Raw genomic sequence first — 15,769 nt, forward strand, 5'->3', positions numbered from 1 at the left:
AGATCCCTGCTTCAGTCTGGCTATTTTATTTGCAAAGACCTAACAATTAAAATCACCCTAGTGTTCCACAGGAGTGTTTCCTAGAACCTACTGACTTATTCTACAAATTCATTCATTTAACAAACACTTACAGATTTCTGGAAGAACACAGAAAAGCAGAGATACTCAGAAGTACAGCACCTGCCCTCCAGGTACTCACAGGCACTTACCAGTCATTAAAAAGATACATTTGAGAATTAAATTCTAGTATATGATTGGATACTACAAAAGTAAGAAGGAAGTAGGGCTACCATAGAGCTGGTGGTATAGCCTGCCTCATGGGCTTGAGTTCACTTAAGATTCTTTACTGAACAAGCCCAGGAAAATTTTAGCTCCTTCTTCTTTAGGAACCCATTGTACTTCATGAATAATAATGGCTGCCATTTACTAACAATCTCCTATGTGCCAGGGACTGAGGCTAGGTGTTTTCCAGACACTATCATATTCACCTCACTTGATAACCCTATGAAACAGTTATTTTTATGTTTATGCTTAGTTCATAGATGAGGAAAGCTGTACACTACACTACAATGCTTTTGTTTTAAACAGATGTTTCTCCTCTACAAGAAAATGAGCATCTTAAGCATAGGGGATTATGTCATTGTCATGTTTGTTTCCCCAGAACGTAGCACATCTCCAGTACCTGGTGTATAGTATGTACTCAAAAATATGTCTGCAGGATATATGAATGGAGATAATATTGAACAAATGTGGCTTCTAAATGCATACTATGAGCATGACCTGTGCTTAAGCTCATAGTATGAGAAAGTAGTGGAAGAAAAAAAGTTTTGATTCCTGAACATAGACACCCATACTCAACTGTGGCAAGAAAAGGAGAAAAGCCCAAGACATTAGTTAAACAGAACGTTATGGAAACAGAGCTTAACACTATCCAGTTAAAAACCAAATAGAAAAAGGACTCCAGCATCAGAAGATGATGACATACACAGGTGCTGGACTTTAATAGAACCTGAAACCTATTAAGAGGAGGGAAAAGAAGCAAAGAAAAAAGAAGAAAACCATGGGAAGAAGAGAATCATGGAAACAAACACAATGTAGAGATTCAAAAATTCTACTATGTTCCCAAGAAGTTAATGTATTTTTTCTTTTCCTACCTCCCCTTATTTTTCAACATCTCTTTTCTTGTCACTTAGAGACAGATGAAGATAAATGAAGTACAGTGGTTAAACTTCCTTGTCTGGATACAAATGATCTTGTGCATCAACATTATTGTTATGTAAGCACTTTTAATACTGCTTCTAGCAGATGAGACTTCTGCTTCAACATATGTTATGGGGAAAAGTGGTAGAAATGTATTCATGACTAAAATAACTGAACAGTCAAAAACCACATAGAAAATATTATACATGAATCTGGTTTGTTGTGCTTGTTAACAATTTAAGGTAAAACCGAGGATGCAATCTCTCTCCCCAAACAGGAATGAATAACCCCAGATTCTCAGTATTGTCAATACTTTCTATGTTGTCCTACCCTACACCAAACCACCGCTGCAAAATCATTCCTTAAGAGGGACTGGAATTTAACCCCCTCTTCCTGCACCTTCCCTGGTACAGGAAAACATGAGACAGAGGAAGTAGGGTTCTTCTCAACAACAGCCACTGTAAAAATCTAAAGTTTGCTGTGGGAACATTAGCTCCCAGAGAATACAAAGCAGTGGTCAAGCCAATGGGCCCTGGGTTCAGATCGAAGTTCCACAACTGTAATTGTGGGCAAGTCACCTACTTTTCTAAATCAAATATAGTAAGATTATCTTTGTAAAACCAAGCTATCACATGCAAAGAGCTTAGCGTACTACATGGTACATAAGTGTTCAATAAGCATAAGCTACAACCATTATTACAACCCCTATATGACTTCCCTCCTAAAGTCTTGCCTTTGACTCTCGATCTTAACAAAGAGATAGGACCTCTGAATCCTCACTCTGGCTAAGCTGGGCTCTGAATGTGTTAAATGAGTCCATTTTACCCTCCTTCCTTCCTTTCCCTTTCTTGCCAATAATCAGCACCTCAGGAAATGTTCCTCTGCTCATACATAAATAAAGCTCCTGTTCATATATAATATTTGTAATTATGTCTTATTTTGGTAACTAGAGGTCTCAAATTAAGCAATGTGGTCCAAATTGTAATATTCTGCCCCATTGGTCCCTAAATGACACCATCTTCTGTGAGACCAGAAAAAAATATAATGGTCACATCTGTAAGATCAAAAGCACAAGATCATTTGTACATAATGCTTACAGCACTCACAGAAATCTACAAAGCTGTCTGCTGGCCATATCTTTAGAATTTATATCTCCCACTCTTCACACTATCCAGTCATTAACAAAGACCAGAGCACATTCCATATTTCAGACCCCACGACAACTGTAACTATACACAACCTTCAGATACACCATTCACAACAGTCCATTTTCCAATAATTGATTAAAAAACAACAAAAGGAGGTGTCTATATCAGATTAATGTCAAGCATTCAAATTCAGCACAACAATATTTAAATAAAATAGCAAAACAACCAGTAGAAAAATCGTTTTAAACATAAATTACTCTTTTTTTTTTTTTTTTTTTTGCGGTACGCAGGCTTCTCACTGTCCTGGCCTCTCCCATTGCGGAGCACAGGCTCCGGACGCGCAGGCTCAGCGGCCATGGCTCACGGGCCCAGCCGCTCCGCGGCATGTGGGATCTTCCCGGACCGGGGCACGAACCCGTGTCCCCTGCATCGGCAGGCGGACTCTCAACCACTGCGCCACCAGGGAAGCCCTAAATTACTCTTGAAGAAGACTACATGTACTTCTTAGAAATGAAATTTTGCTAGAGAGGTACATTCCATGTCACGTGCAGCCTTAAGCATTTCCTCAGAGCCAGTATCAAGAGTGTTGGTGAACATGCTGCACACTGGCATATAAGGCTGTCAGATGCTGCATATCAGCAATACTTTAGCTGTTAGATTAAGGTTTCCCAATAAGGAAATGTTGCAGTACTTCTGCATCTAGCATCTGGTATTGTGTTGTAAATGCAGAACAAAGAGAGCAGCAGACTCAGAAGTCTTTCAGCTTCCTTTTGGCCATCTGCAGCATATTCCAGGAGTCACCTGGTCTACAAGGTGAATTCTCCCAATTTCATGAAATGCGAGCAAATCTTCCATCATCTGGGGTTTCTGCCTCTAAAGTAAAGTCTCTCCCCCACAAAAAGCTTAATGAAGAATAGTAATAAAACCTTGCCTTCTAACACTTGAAAGCACTTTTTTTGTTGTTTAACCTGACCATCATAAATCACCAACCTGCCCCCAACAATGCCTCTTACAAGCAAGTATTTTCCACCATCTTGGGAAGTCCAAATTGATTGAAATTTTGCCATACAAATTAATTCCCCAAGTCTTCACTCAGTGTAAATTTGAGTATAACACAAGACCGATACAAGTTCTGTACTCACGTTCTGAGACTACTAGTGCTTGTTTTCTACCAACTCCTTATATAGAGAGTTGAATAGAAAAAATAGGAATTTGTATGTAGTAATAATGTACCAATATAACTATGAATATGGAGACACTGTTTCTGTTCATCTCAGTACATTCAGTACCTAGCAGATGGCCTGGCACATACCAGACACTCAATATTTGTTGACTAAAGAGTAGATTTGTTGCCTCTCAAATGTTTGGTAGTCAGACTTTTTGAATTACAAATTCAAATGGGAAAATTTGTTACCACTGACCATCATTATAAAAGGGGAATGGTACACCTTTGGAAAATACTTGATCCCAAGATATAATATAATAATATCACATTTTAAAAAGCAACAATCATTTTAGAACTCCATGAATATTAATAAGAAAATATTAATAAAGACAAACCCCAAAAGTCTGATATTTACAGTCCAAAGCTATTCTAACTTAGAAATGTTTTTCTCAGATAAATGCTATTTTGAGTAATGATTAGGTCAGATGAGCTAAAGATTTCATTTTATAGTTTCATTACAAGCCTATGATCTAATCACTAATCTAATAGTTTATAATAGTTTATATTTTCCACAAATGTATTTGGCATCCCATCTGTTGAGTCAGGACACCGGAAGAACTTACTTCCCTGTCCAAACACGGCTGGAAGATATGGTTCAAATTCCAGTTCCATCCCTTGCTAAGTGACTTCGAGCAAGTTACACTAAATCTATCTTTGCTTCAGTTACCACTTTCTTTGCTTCAGTTAGCTTTGCTTTTTTGTGTTTACTTGGACCTGACCCTGCCTGCATTTTGGAATATTTAAGTTTGTTGAATATTAAGGGCATATTAAGGGATATTCAAGTTTGTTGAAACCCGAATACAAAGAGAAAGACTCAATGATCAATTTTGAAACCCAGAAACCATGATTTTAAATCAACCGCAAGACAACGTTCCTGAAAGCTGAGTCTTGTCAGGAGAGACTGTGTTTTCTAAATTCTTTAAACTTCAGTTTTAACAATTAGGGATGAAGAAGGCACAAGAGCCTTAGCACTGGTGGTCACCTGATTCCCTGAGCATTGCTGCACATTAGAACCACCTGGGTCGCCTTCGGAACTTTTTGTTTTACATCTTTATTGGAGTATAATTGCTTTACAATGGTGTGTTAGTTTCTGCTGTATAACAAAGTGAATCAGCCATACGTATACACATGTCTCCATATCCCCTCCCTCTTGCGTCTCCCTCCCGCCCTCCCTACCCCACCCCTCTTGGTGGTCACAAAGCACCGAGCTGATCTCCCTGTGCTCTGCAGCTGCTTCCCACTAGCTGGCTATTTTCCATTTGGTAATGTGTACACGTCTGTGCCACGCTCTCACCTCGCCCCAGCTTCCCCCCCCCACCCCCGTGACCTCATATGCCTGACCGCACCCCCACCCATGTTGATTGGTCTGGGGCGAGGCACTCAGGCATTGATAATATATTTAAAGCACCGTCAGGTGACTCCGATATGTAGCCTGGCTTTGGAATGACAGCTCTAAGAGAAACCTCCCATTTGATTCAAAACTGTGACCAACACAGAACAGGAAGGAAAACCCGGCAGTGCCCTTCTGGCCCCCTACAGCCATGTGTGTAGACTGTGCAGGAGATCTTGTGACCCTGTGGAGGAATGTGGAGACTAGGACAGGATGGCTGCAAGTAGGAGACTGGGGCCAGAGTGGAGAGATCACGAGAACAGGGGCCACGGCCAGTCAGGCACCAGACTATGCAAAGCACCGGGAGCAGAAACAAATCGGTCCAAAGGCAGCCATGTTCCCACAGTCACGGAGAGCGCACGAAGGAGAAGATGCCAAGGGTTGAGCACTTATCTGAAAGAAGCTGGGCTACCCAAGAGAAACGAAACTAGAAGAAACAGAAGCATCATGACTTGCCAAGTTCGTCCTAGTTGTGTGCATGCCTCCACCCTACCCCTACCCCATCCAGGCTGAGGTGGAGGCAAGTGAGGAATTATAGAATATAAAGAAGCCATTGTTATTAAAATTACCCAAAAATTGAAAAAAAGGAAAAGGTGAGAAAGCCACACGTTCTTTCAGTGTCTTATTGGGGTACCATTTAATAGGCTGACCCAGGGTTTATTTAATTCTCTAGAAGAATGTCCCTGCATTTGAGTTTGTCATGTACTCTTCCATTAGAGTGCAGACACTGCGGAACTGCAAGTTACCTGTAGGTTTGGGTCCAAGAGAAATAATAACCCTAAAAGTTATAGTTTTACTGACTGTAGAACATTCCCAGTTTTGTCTCCAACCTAGAAATCTTATTTTTTATATATATATATATATATATATATAAATGTTTGTATATATGTAGATATAATAAGTATATGTAGATACAATATGTATACATAGACATGATGTGTCTCTGTGTGTGTGTGTGTGTGTGTGTGTGTGTGTGTGTGTGTATTTTAATGTTGGAACCAGCAGTAACCTTTACGGGTTCCCTTGTTAGTAAGTTAAAAAATCACTGACATATTTCTTTCTGTATTTCTATGAGTCAAGTTCTTACTTTTTGAAAATTGTACTTTGATACTACATTTTCTTTACAGATCTAACAGTGTTTGTGAATCTACCACCCAATGACCCCGATCTCAAATGGATATTTTACAAGATAATTCAGCACAGTGCATAGCACATAGTAAATGCTCAGTAAATGTGCTATTATTCATAGCTGCTAGTAGTTGGAAGGGATTTTACGTGGCCTCTAGCAGTGGCCACAGACTCACCAACAGGATTTCAAAGCAATAATCGAGGGTGACCCAGGTAAGTAGTTACATGGAAGCCTCCCTCAGTTGGGGCCACTTGCAAATATTATGAATATAGGGAGCCACTCTGCTCAAAATAATTCCCAAACTATCGATGCAGATGATGAGAATCACTTGTATATTTATCACAATAGGTGTGTGGGCCTATGGGGAGAAAACAATGATAACTTACCAAAATCAAGTACACTGATCTAAAAGAAGCCATCTCCTTGGTGACCAAAAGTGCGTTCTTCCATACTTTAAGGGGAAGTTTGAATGATATTCAAAACTTATGTGATTGATCCAGTTACAGAAGAAAAAGCAGTACAGTAAAGTTAACTATATTGGTATGTGAGCAGAGAGGAAACTGGTTAAGGGAGGGAGCAAAAGCTCCCAGAAAGAGAATATATGGTTAATTTCTTAAATTATAAACTCCAAAGGTATGATTTTTCTACAGGAATTTTCTTCACAAATCAAGTGCACCTGTAAAAACAAAAGCTTGTCTAATATTAAAACCGGGCTTATAAGAAACCTCAGGACTTAACTATGACTTTAACTTAAGAGGGTGAGAGTTTCAGATACATCAATACACTGTCAAGGCCATGGCCATTTGGTGATTCTTCATTCCACTGCTTTTCTTTCAAGTGTCAGGAGTTCAGTTTTCCTAATATTAATAAGCAATACCACAACTACCAAGACAGAAGGAACAAAAGCACATACACCTCACAAAATAAAGAAAACTCTATAGTATTCTCTTTTTTTTCCCACTCCATCTTTTCCCTTGCTCAGATTTGGGGTGGGGGGAATCTAGTTTTATTCTGAAGTAAACACACATAATTAGACACACAATCTTCATAATTTACCACCCTGATATCTTCATCATCAACTAACCTATCACCAAATACAGAGCAGTTGAAAGAAAAGTAATAATAAATCTCTGAGGTTATATACTTCTTTTTAAACAGGCAATTTTCCACTTTATAAAATAACTAATTTCCCGTTTAAAAAATAAGACTATTTGTTGCCTTATGATGGTACAATTAAGCAAGCTTTCAAGCACAACAGAAAATATGTAGGTTAATAAAGTGATTTTAATAAAAAGAAAAGAAAGATTTGAGAATTACTGGTGTTTCCATATACTATAGAATATTGACTGTATGGTCAAGGTGAGCATCAGTTACAAATTATGTGTACAGCTTGCTAACAAATTAGGAAAATGTTCCCCTTCGGTTTCTCTTCTGACTACTTGTAAAATAATATTCACACACAAATTTACAATTCAAATTTGATGTCTTATGAGTACATTCTGCAGATCATGCCCTGAGAAGTGAGAGAGTGAACTTAGTTGCACGGAAAGTATAATCTGCTGCTGGCTTTTAGCCAGAAACACTAGACCAAATGTTTAGAGACTGTGAGGCATCTAACAAGCCCAGTGCACGTGTACTTCTCAGTACTAGTTGTTGCTGTTTATATGTGGACCTCCAAATAAAGGGCAAAATAAATTTGAAATTCATGCATTTTAAATTTTATTTATTTTATTTACAGGGGACAGAAAAGGAAGCAACTTGAAGGCCCTTTGGGAACATCTGTAACAGTGTTGACAAGAAGTCCCAATGATTTAAGCAACACTAATAACCATATGTCTGTACCTATGTTCAGCTGTAATTTACACATTACGTTTAAGTTTTTATTTTCATACTTGAGAAAACATGCCAAGTATTCAGTATTTATCATCAGAGTTAACTTGCAGAAAGAGAAAGTGAATTACAATAGAAAGAAGAAAATATTGGTTTTGGGAAAAAAATGAATTTGATTATCATACAGGTAGGTAGTAAAGGAGTCATTACTACCTTCCAAAACTAATCAATATGTCTGTACCTTAAACTTACCATAACTGTCACGTACTAAAAAGATAAGATCACTATATGGGCAAATATATTGCTAAAAAAATCTACTCCAACATACTAGTCACTCCATCACAGTACAATATAATTTTTGCAGGTATGTGCTATAATAAACCATGTGACACGGTAAAAGATATGACATATTACAAGTCTCCCTTACACAAAGTACTGCGAGCAGGTATTGTCAACCTATTTACTTGAGATCACTCAGGGGTAAAAAGGTCAGGCCCAAACAGCAGTCTGCAACCTTATAAGGGGCTGAGCAAAGACAGAGGGTGATCAGGCAGGGAGAGTGGGGGTGAGGGGAAACGAAAAAACAGAAGGAAAGAAGGCAACGGATAACCATTTTCAAGAAAATAATTTTAGTTGATGTTAGGTATTAAGATTGAAAACTGGGGCTTCCCTGGTGGCGCAGTGGTTGAGAGTCCTCCTGCCGATGCAGGGGACACGGGTTCGTGCCCCGGTCCGGAAGGATCCCACATGCCGCGGAGCGGCTGGGCCCGTGAGCCACGGCCGCTGAGCCTGTGCGTCCAGAGCCTGTGCTCCGTAACGGGAGAGGCCACAGCAGTGAGAGGTCCGCGTACCACAAAAAAAAAAAAAAAAAAAAAAAAAAGATTGAAAACTGAAGCCTGAGTTGAGAAAACCTGAAGGCGAAATTGAGGAGGACTACAAAGAACAATTTAGCTGTCACACTTGGTGAGTAACTGCCTGTCTTTCTTACCGCATCTGTGCTAGGAAAGCACTGCAGACAAACTAGAACACATTTGATACTATTCTACACGTGGTGGTAATCATGAGGCCAATCTGCAGCTCCTCACCAGGAAGGAATTGTGAATCCCTAAACTATATCATATCAACCCCTGAAGACAGTCGTGGGCCCACGACCTCGTAGGCAACCTCATCAAGAGGCCCAGCACTGGCAGGCCCCTTCTGAGCTGTGCTGGTTGTCAGTTTGCACAACAAATCATTCACGCCTCTCTCCTCTATACTTACCATGTACTTTTTTTTACCTCTTTATTGGAGTATAATTGCTTTACAATGGTGTGTTAGTTTCTGCTTTATAACAAAGTGAATCAGTTATACATATACATATGTTCCCACATCTCTTCCCTCTTGCGTCTCCCTCCCTCCCACACTCCCTATCCCACCCCTCTAGGTGGTCACAAAGCACCGAGCTGATCTCCCTGTGCTATGCAGCTGCTTCCCACTAGCTATCTATCTTACGTTTGGAAGTGTATATATGTCCATGCCTCTCTCTCGCTTTGTCACAGCTTACCCTTCCCCCTCCCCATATCCTCAAGTCCATTCTCTAGTAGGTCAATGTCTTTATTCCTGTCTTACCCCTAGGTTCTTCATGACATTTTTTTTTCTTAAATTCCATATATATGTATTAGCATACGGTATTTGTCTTTCTCTTTCTGACTTACTTCACTCTGTATGACAGACTCTAGGTCCATCCACCTCATTACAAATAGCTCAATTTCGTTTCTTTTTATGGCTGAGTAATATTCCATTGTATATATGTGCCACATCTTCTTTATCCATTCATCTGATAATGGACACTTAGGTTGTTTCCATCTCCGGGCTACTGTAAATAGAACTGCAATGAACATTTTGGTACGTGACTCTTTTTGGATTATGGTTTTCTCAGGGTATATGCCCAGTAGTGGGACTGCTGGGTCATATGGTAGTTCTATTTGTAGTTTTTTAAGGAACCTCCATACTGTTCTCCATATATACTTACCATGTACTTTTAATGGTTTGCTGGCACCTTAGAGCACCTGGTGCTTCTAGAAGGTTACTTTAATATAAGTGTGCTCAAGGTATACTTTTTATTAAACTGTGATTTATTTTAAGCTATTATCAGAAGGTGAATTAAAAAATTAGGGGGCTGTGACCTCAAAGTAGTATAACATAGGCATATGCACATGTGTTTCCACTTCTGAGGACATGGGGCATTTTAAGGCTCTCCAACTGGTGAGGTCACTCCAGTAAGTTTTCTAACCTGCATAGTGACAACCCACAAGAGTCTCAGAGGGAAAGTGTCTAACCCAAGACTCGAGGCTAATTCCTTTGCTCTCACCTTCTCAGAAATCTCACTTCATCACTAATAACCATCTCCTCCACTTACCTTAAAATATGCATCCTTACTGGCCCCCAAGTTCAAAACTCTTTAAAACAACCAACCAATCAAAAAACTATTATTACCTTTCTAACCCCCATCCTGTTCTTTATTTCTTATTCATAGCCCAATTTCTTAAGATCCAGCACTCATGACTCTGAGGTGCTCTAGCAAAGCTCACTAAAGGATTCTTTACTATTGAAATCCACACTTTTCAGTCTTCATCTTAATTGACTTCTCTACAGCATGAAACTGTTGACTTCAGTCTTGAGATGTTTTTTCTCCCTTGGTTTCTACGACATCTTTCTCTCTAGGTTTTCCTCTGACTCTTCATCTCTATCAATCACCTTTGCCGGCTTCTCTTTTTTTCCATTAGCCTCTTAAATATTCCTGTTCAACAGGGTTCCATCCATACTGTTACTGTTTTCATTGTTTTCACCCTCTCCCTGTATTATTTCTACCTCCACAGAATAAGCGATCATCTCTATATTTTTTGAGAATATATACTATATTCTCAAGTCTTAATTTCCTACCCTAATCACTCCTGAGATTCAGTCGCACATATTCAGATCCCTTAAGAATACATCCACCTGGATGTCCCACAAGCATCTCATACTGAACACATCCAAAATGAAATTCATGATCTACACATGCAACTCCTTCTGCTCTCTTCCCCTACTGTCAACTCCTCTGGCTGTACTCACTGTCTTTCTGAGGTACCACCACTCACGCCTCAAGTCTGCCGAGTTAGAAACATGAGCATCCTCTCTGACTCCTTTCTTTCTTTCTAATACGTCCACAGCTGGCAGTCCCCAAGTGCTAGCAACTCTATCTTCTTCAAACATTCTCATTACTTCCCTCTTCCCTTCGCACAGCCATGGCTACTACTGCCAGAGTACAGGACCACATCATTTCTTTTTTTTTTTTTTTACCCTTTATTTAAATTTTTTTTAATTTTTTAATTTTATTTTTTATATAGAAGGTTCTTATTAGTTATCCATTTTATACATATTAGTGTATACATGTCAATCCCAATCTCCCAATTCATCACACCACCACCACCACCACCCCCCACCACTTTCCTCCCTTGGTGTCCATACGTTTGTTCCCTACATCTGTGTCTCTATTTCTGCCCTGCAAACGGGTTCATCTGTACCATTTTTCTAGGTTCCACATATATGCATTAATATATGATAGTTGTTTTTCTCTTTCTGACCAGAGTGACCCTTTTAAAGTGACCCTTTTAAAAGAGACATTAGATCAAATCATTTCTCTGCTCAAAATCCTGCTTTTCTTTTTTAAACTTAGATAGCTTCATTAACTCAGAAGCTTGGACTGACTGATTTCCCCATTGTTTAGAACAGTGCTTGGCACATAGTAGTGTGAAATAAATAGTTGTCAAATGAATGAATAGAAGTACAGCAAAAGAGGTATGTATATGACATAGGGGGAGCCCAAAGGTAGAAACATGAGTTCCTCGTGGGTAAACTGGGAAAGGCTTCACAAAGCAGTGGATGCTTGAATAGATTTGTGGAATAAACACAAATCGGTCAGGTTAAAGTTCTGAGAGGAACGCACCAAAAACCAATAGCATGACACCTGTAAAGGTAGAGAGAAACAAAGAAGCATGGTGCACTCTGGAACTGCATGGGATCCAGGAGAGCTGAGACGGAAAGTGGAAGTGAGCAGAGAAGACTGAGCTGAAGAGGGAGGCAGGTGCCCCACTGCTTGCTGGCTCTCCTGGCCTCCTGCAACTGTCCAGACCTTCAGGACCACATCATTTCTTGAGCTGATGACTGCAGCAGTCTCCTGGTCTCAGTTTTACTCTCTTCCAAGCATCCTCCAAACTGAGACAGAAAGAGCTTTCTGAAGCACACATCTCACTCACCAAATCCCATGTCCCTTGTCAACTTAAGAATGTGTAAATGGGTCTCCCTCAAGATAAGGCCCAACTCCTTGGCGCCAGCCTATCGTTAGCCTCATTTCTAACCAAGTTCCTGTCTCCTGCACATACCAAATTGCTTGGCAGCTTCCCCAGAGCAACACCTTGTATATCTGTGCCTTGGTATAGGCTGCTTCTCTGCCTGCTAACTTTTGTCCCCAATTTATCTAGCTGCAAAGACTCTCCCAGAGCCTTCCCAGGCACCTACAGGCTGAGTGTAATGCCCTTCCCATGTGCTCTGAGGGCAAGAGACCTCCAATGAAGAGTAGACAGTACTGTGACTTCACATTTGAAGAAATGAACCAATAGTTTATTGGCTAGCACAGCAGGCACTCAAAAAACGGCTTTCAAAGAATGTAAGATGATACCCAGTGATGAAGAAGAAGTTGCTTTTCCTTAGTATTTCATTCTTCATCTTGGTTTTTAGGGCCTAGAGCTGATATTCACAACTGTTAAGTAGCAATAGCGGAATTAAAACATGGGCATCTTTTTTATACTTCTTGTAGATACCAGCTATGATGTTCACCTGTAAAATATGTCATCGCTTAATTCTTATAATTCCTTTTAATAAAGGAAGTTTAAAAAAAAAAGAATGTAAGATGAACAAATAATAATTTGGCTTGAACTCCACAGCTGGCATAATGGCTGGAACACCTGAGAAGTCTATGTCAAACTGTATTTATTCAGAACTTCAGAGTCATATATTTCTTGTTATTTTTATACTAATACTAATAAAAGGTCAAAGAAGGGACCATTCTCTAGGCCTTAATAACAAAGTTGTCTTGATAGAAGTATCATATACGCTTGAAGGAATTCATGTGCCCTCCAAAGGGTCTGACTACCCGAATTATCAACCAGACCACTGGCTACAAAGGCTGTCTTACTCATCTCTGCATATCTAAGTCCCTGACACATAGTACCACTCAAAAGGTCTGATGAAGGCCTAATGAACGGGAGATTATAAAGAAACATATAGAAACAAATAGGGCCTGCCCTGTTGAAGAATTACTAATTTCTAATTTCCTTCAAGAAATTACCTACAAGTGGTCAGTCTTACATTTCCAAGAAGTCTTCAGCTCAGTATTCACTTATTCAACAAATATCCAATGTCAACTATATGCCAGCTACCATGGTAGGCACATGAATTAGCAGGGAAAGCAATGCAACTAGAAAGAGTACTCTTTCTTTCTTCCAAATCCACCTAGATATTTAATAGTTGTGAGATCTATGTGCCAACCAATTAAGCTCTCTGCTTATAAATGTCTTCGTATATAAATTGAGAGTAATATATCTATTTCACAGGGTTATTGTGGGAGTTAAGTGAGATAATACATAAACCCAATATGGTGTAAACATATTAGTTATCCCTATATTCACTATAAATCAGCGGTCCCCAACCTCTTTGGCACCAGGGACCAGTTTGGTGGAAGACAATTTTTCCACAGATGGCGGGTGGGTGTGTGTGTTATGGGGAAGGATGGTGCAGGCGGTAACGGGAGCGATGGGGGCGATGGGGGGCGATGGGGAGCGATCGGGAGCGATGGGGAGCGATGGGCCATGATGGGGAGCGATGGGGCGCGATGAGGAGCGATGGGGCGCGATGGGGCGCGATGGGTCGCGATGGGTCGCGATGAGGAGCGATGGGGCGCGATGGGGCGTGATGGGGCGTGGTGGGGAGCGGTGGGGAGTGATGGGGCGTGATGGGGAGCGATGGGGAGCGACGGGGAGCGATGGGAAGCGGCAGATGAAGCTTCCCTCGCTCACCTGCTGCTCCCCTCCTGCTGTTCGGTCCGGTTCCTAACAGGCCACAGACCAGTAACCCTCGGCAGCCTGGGGGTTGGGGACCCCTGCTATAAATAAGAGGCAGTAATATTTTATGTATTACTTCACATAAGACAAATAAGACAGGAATTAATATTCCCACGTATAATTTTTAAAACCAGCACCAGGGTATCTAAGCCATTTTCCCAAGACCACTAATGCAGTTGGTCAGTGGCAAAGTTCTTTGGTATCAAGTATGAAACTGTGATTCTCTTTACTTACTGTCTCTTACACATCTCACTGGCACCTAATTATGAAAGACCCTACACCAAAGAGTGGGACTACAGCTGAGAAAACATAGGTCTTCCTAACATAGTAGCTGAGGGGTTAATGAGCAAAGAAGTGTTTAAATTAACTGTTTTTGTTTTCTTCGCCGACACAGGGTAGTGCCAACTATAAGAGACACCGTAAAGTTTTTATAGTCAGGGAAAGGTCCCCAATGTCATAAGTTTTGCTTTAACAAGAAAATTCTAATATTAAAAACTGTCGGGTTGCCATGGTAACAATCTATTTGCAATCATGATGCTGGTATTATTCCGTTATATTTCTCTCAAGGAAAAGTAAACTAGATGTAGCAAAGGAATTTAATGAAAGTATCTGCTGGACCAAAAGCCAAGATACGACCATTTTTAGGCAATACAACATGATTTAAATATACAGCAAGAGATCCTCAGGTTACAATAACAATTCCATCAATAAAATTAAAAGATTTTGACCTTGACACCAATACAAGGTATAGCTATATTATCTGGAGAACTCAATTCTATGAGTAAGAAAAATAAATCATTAAACAACTGAGATGACAGCCATGGAACAAGAAAGTCAGAATTCATCAAAAGGAGAACAAAATCAATCCTCAAAGGAAGTATGAATTATCAAGACTAAATTTCTCACAGCAAGCTCGAAGGTTTCATTTTGGTGTTTTGTTTTGTGTGTATGTGTGCGTGTATATGTTGGGGGAAGGGGTATATTTTGAACTCTAGGACATCCTTGGATGATTTAACCTTCTACTTTTATTTAGAAAATGTCAGAAGGACATATTCAAAATAAATTGATTCTAAATAAAAAAAGGAAGGAAGTTATCGTTCTTGAATGGTCTTCAAAATTACACCATTTTGAAGTCTGGACACACAGACTGTTTATGCAGACAGGACAATTTCCACACAATCAGCAAAGCCTCAGCCATGACTATGAACATCATATAGATTTTCTCTTCTGTAAAAGCTTTTCTAATACTTGTTTCTACAACAATCCAAGAAATGATAACATTTTCCCCACAAGTTTAGCTGTGAACAAATCATTTCTTGTCTATTTGTAACGATTTTACAGAAGAGCATATCCATGCTCAATGTCCTCAAAGACAACCAGAATAAAAATTGCACTCCCTCTGCTTCAACAATAAACTGGTTTTGTAAGAAAATATCAGCATGCACAATTAAGGAAATATTTTTCTTCATTGGCCAGCTCTTTCCTTAACTTCAATAGTCAGTGCAGATTTGGTAATATATATTTACATTATATATACTATTATAATATATATTTATATCATATATAATAGCATCTATTTTTACAAATATAAATATTCATATATAAAATAACTAGCTTGTTTTCTGAAATACAATCCTAAAAACTATGTGTAATCAAATTTTCTATATAAGCCATGCTTTCTCTCTACTTTCAATATAAAATTATAGA

General features: G+C 39.6%; 1 protein-coding gene across 2 annotated transcripts in view; it reads right to left on the reverse strand.

Annotated features, from left to right (window-relative positions):
• The window catches only part of SMYD3 (SET and MYND domain containing 3), a 718,781-nt gene that overhangs the window by 473,289 nt on the left and 229,723 nt on the right, over positions 1-15,769 (reverse strand). Inside the window, exon 1 of one of the 2 annotated variants that reach the window (XM_032648656.1) lies at positions 2,850-2,895. The exons of the other annotated variant lie outside the window; for it this stretch is intronic. The gene's annotated coding sequence lies outside the window, so the exon portion shown is untranslated. Of the gene's footprint in view, positions 1-2,849; positions 2,896-15,769 lie in introns of those variants that run through there. 2 annotated transcript variants of the gene reach the window in all.

The sequence above is a fragment of the Phocoena sinus genome, chromosome 1 (genome assembly GCF_008692025.1).
Source record: "Phocoena sinus isolate mPhoSin1 chromosome 1, mPhoSin1.pri, whole genome shotgun sequence".
NCBI lineage: Eukaryota > Metazoa > Chordata > Mammalia > Artiodactyla > Phocoenidae > Phocoena > Phocoena sinus.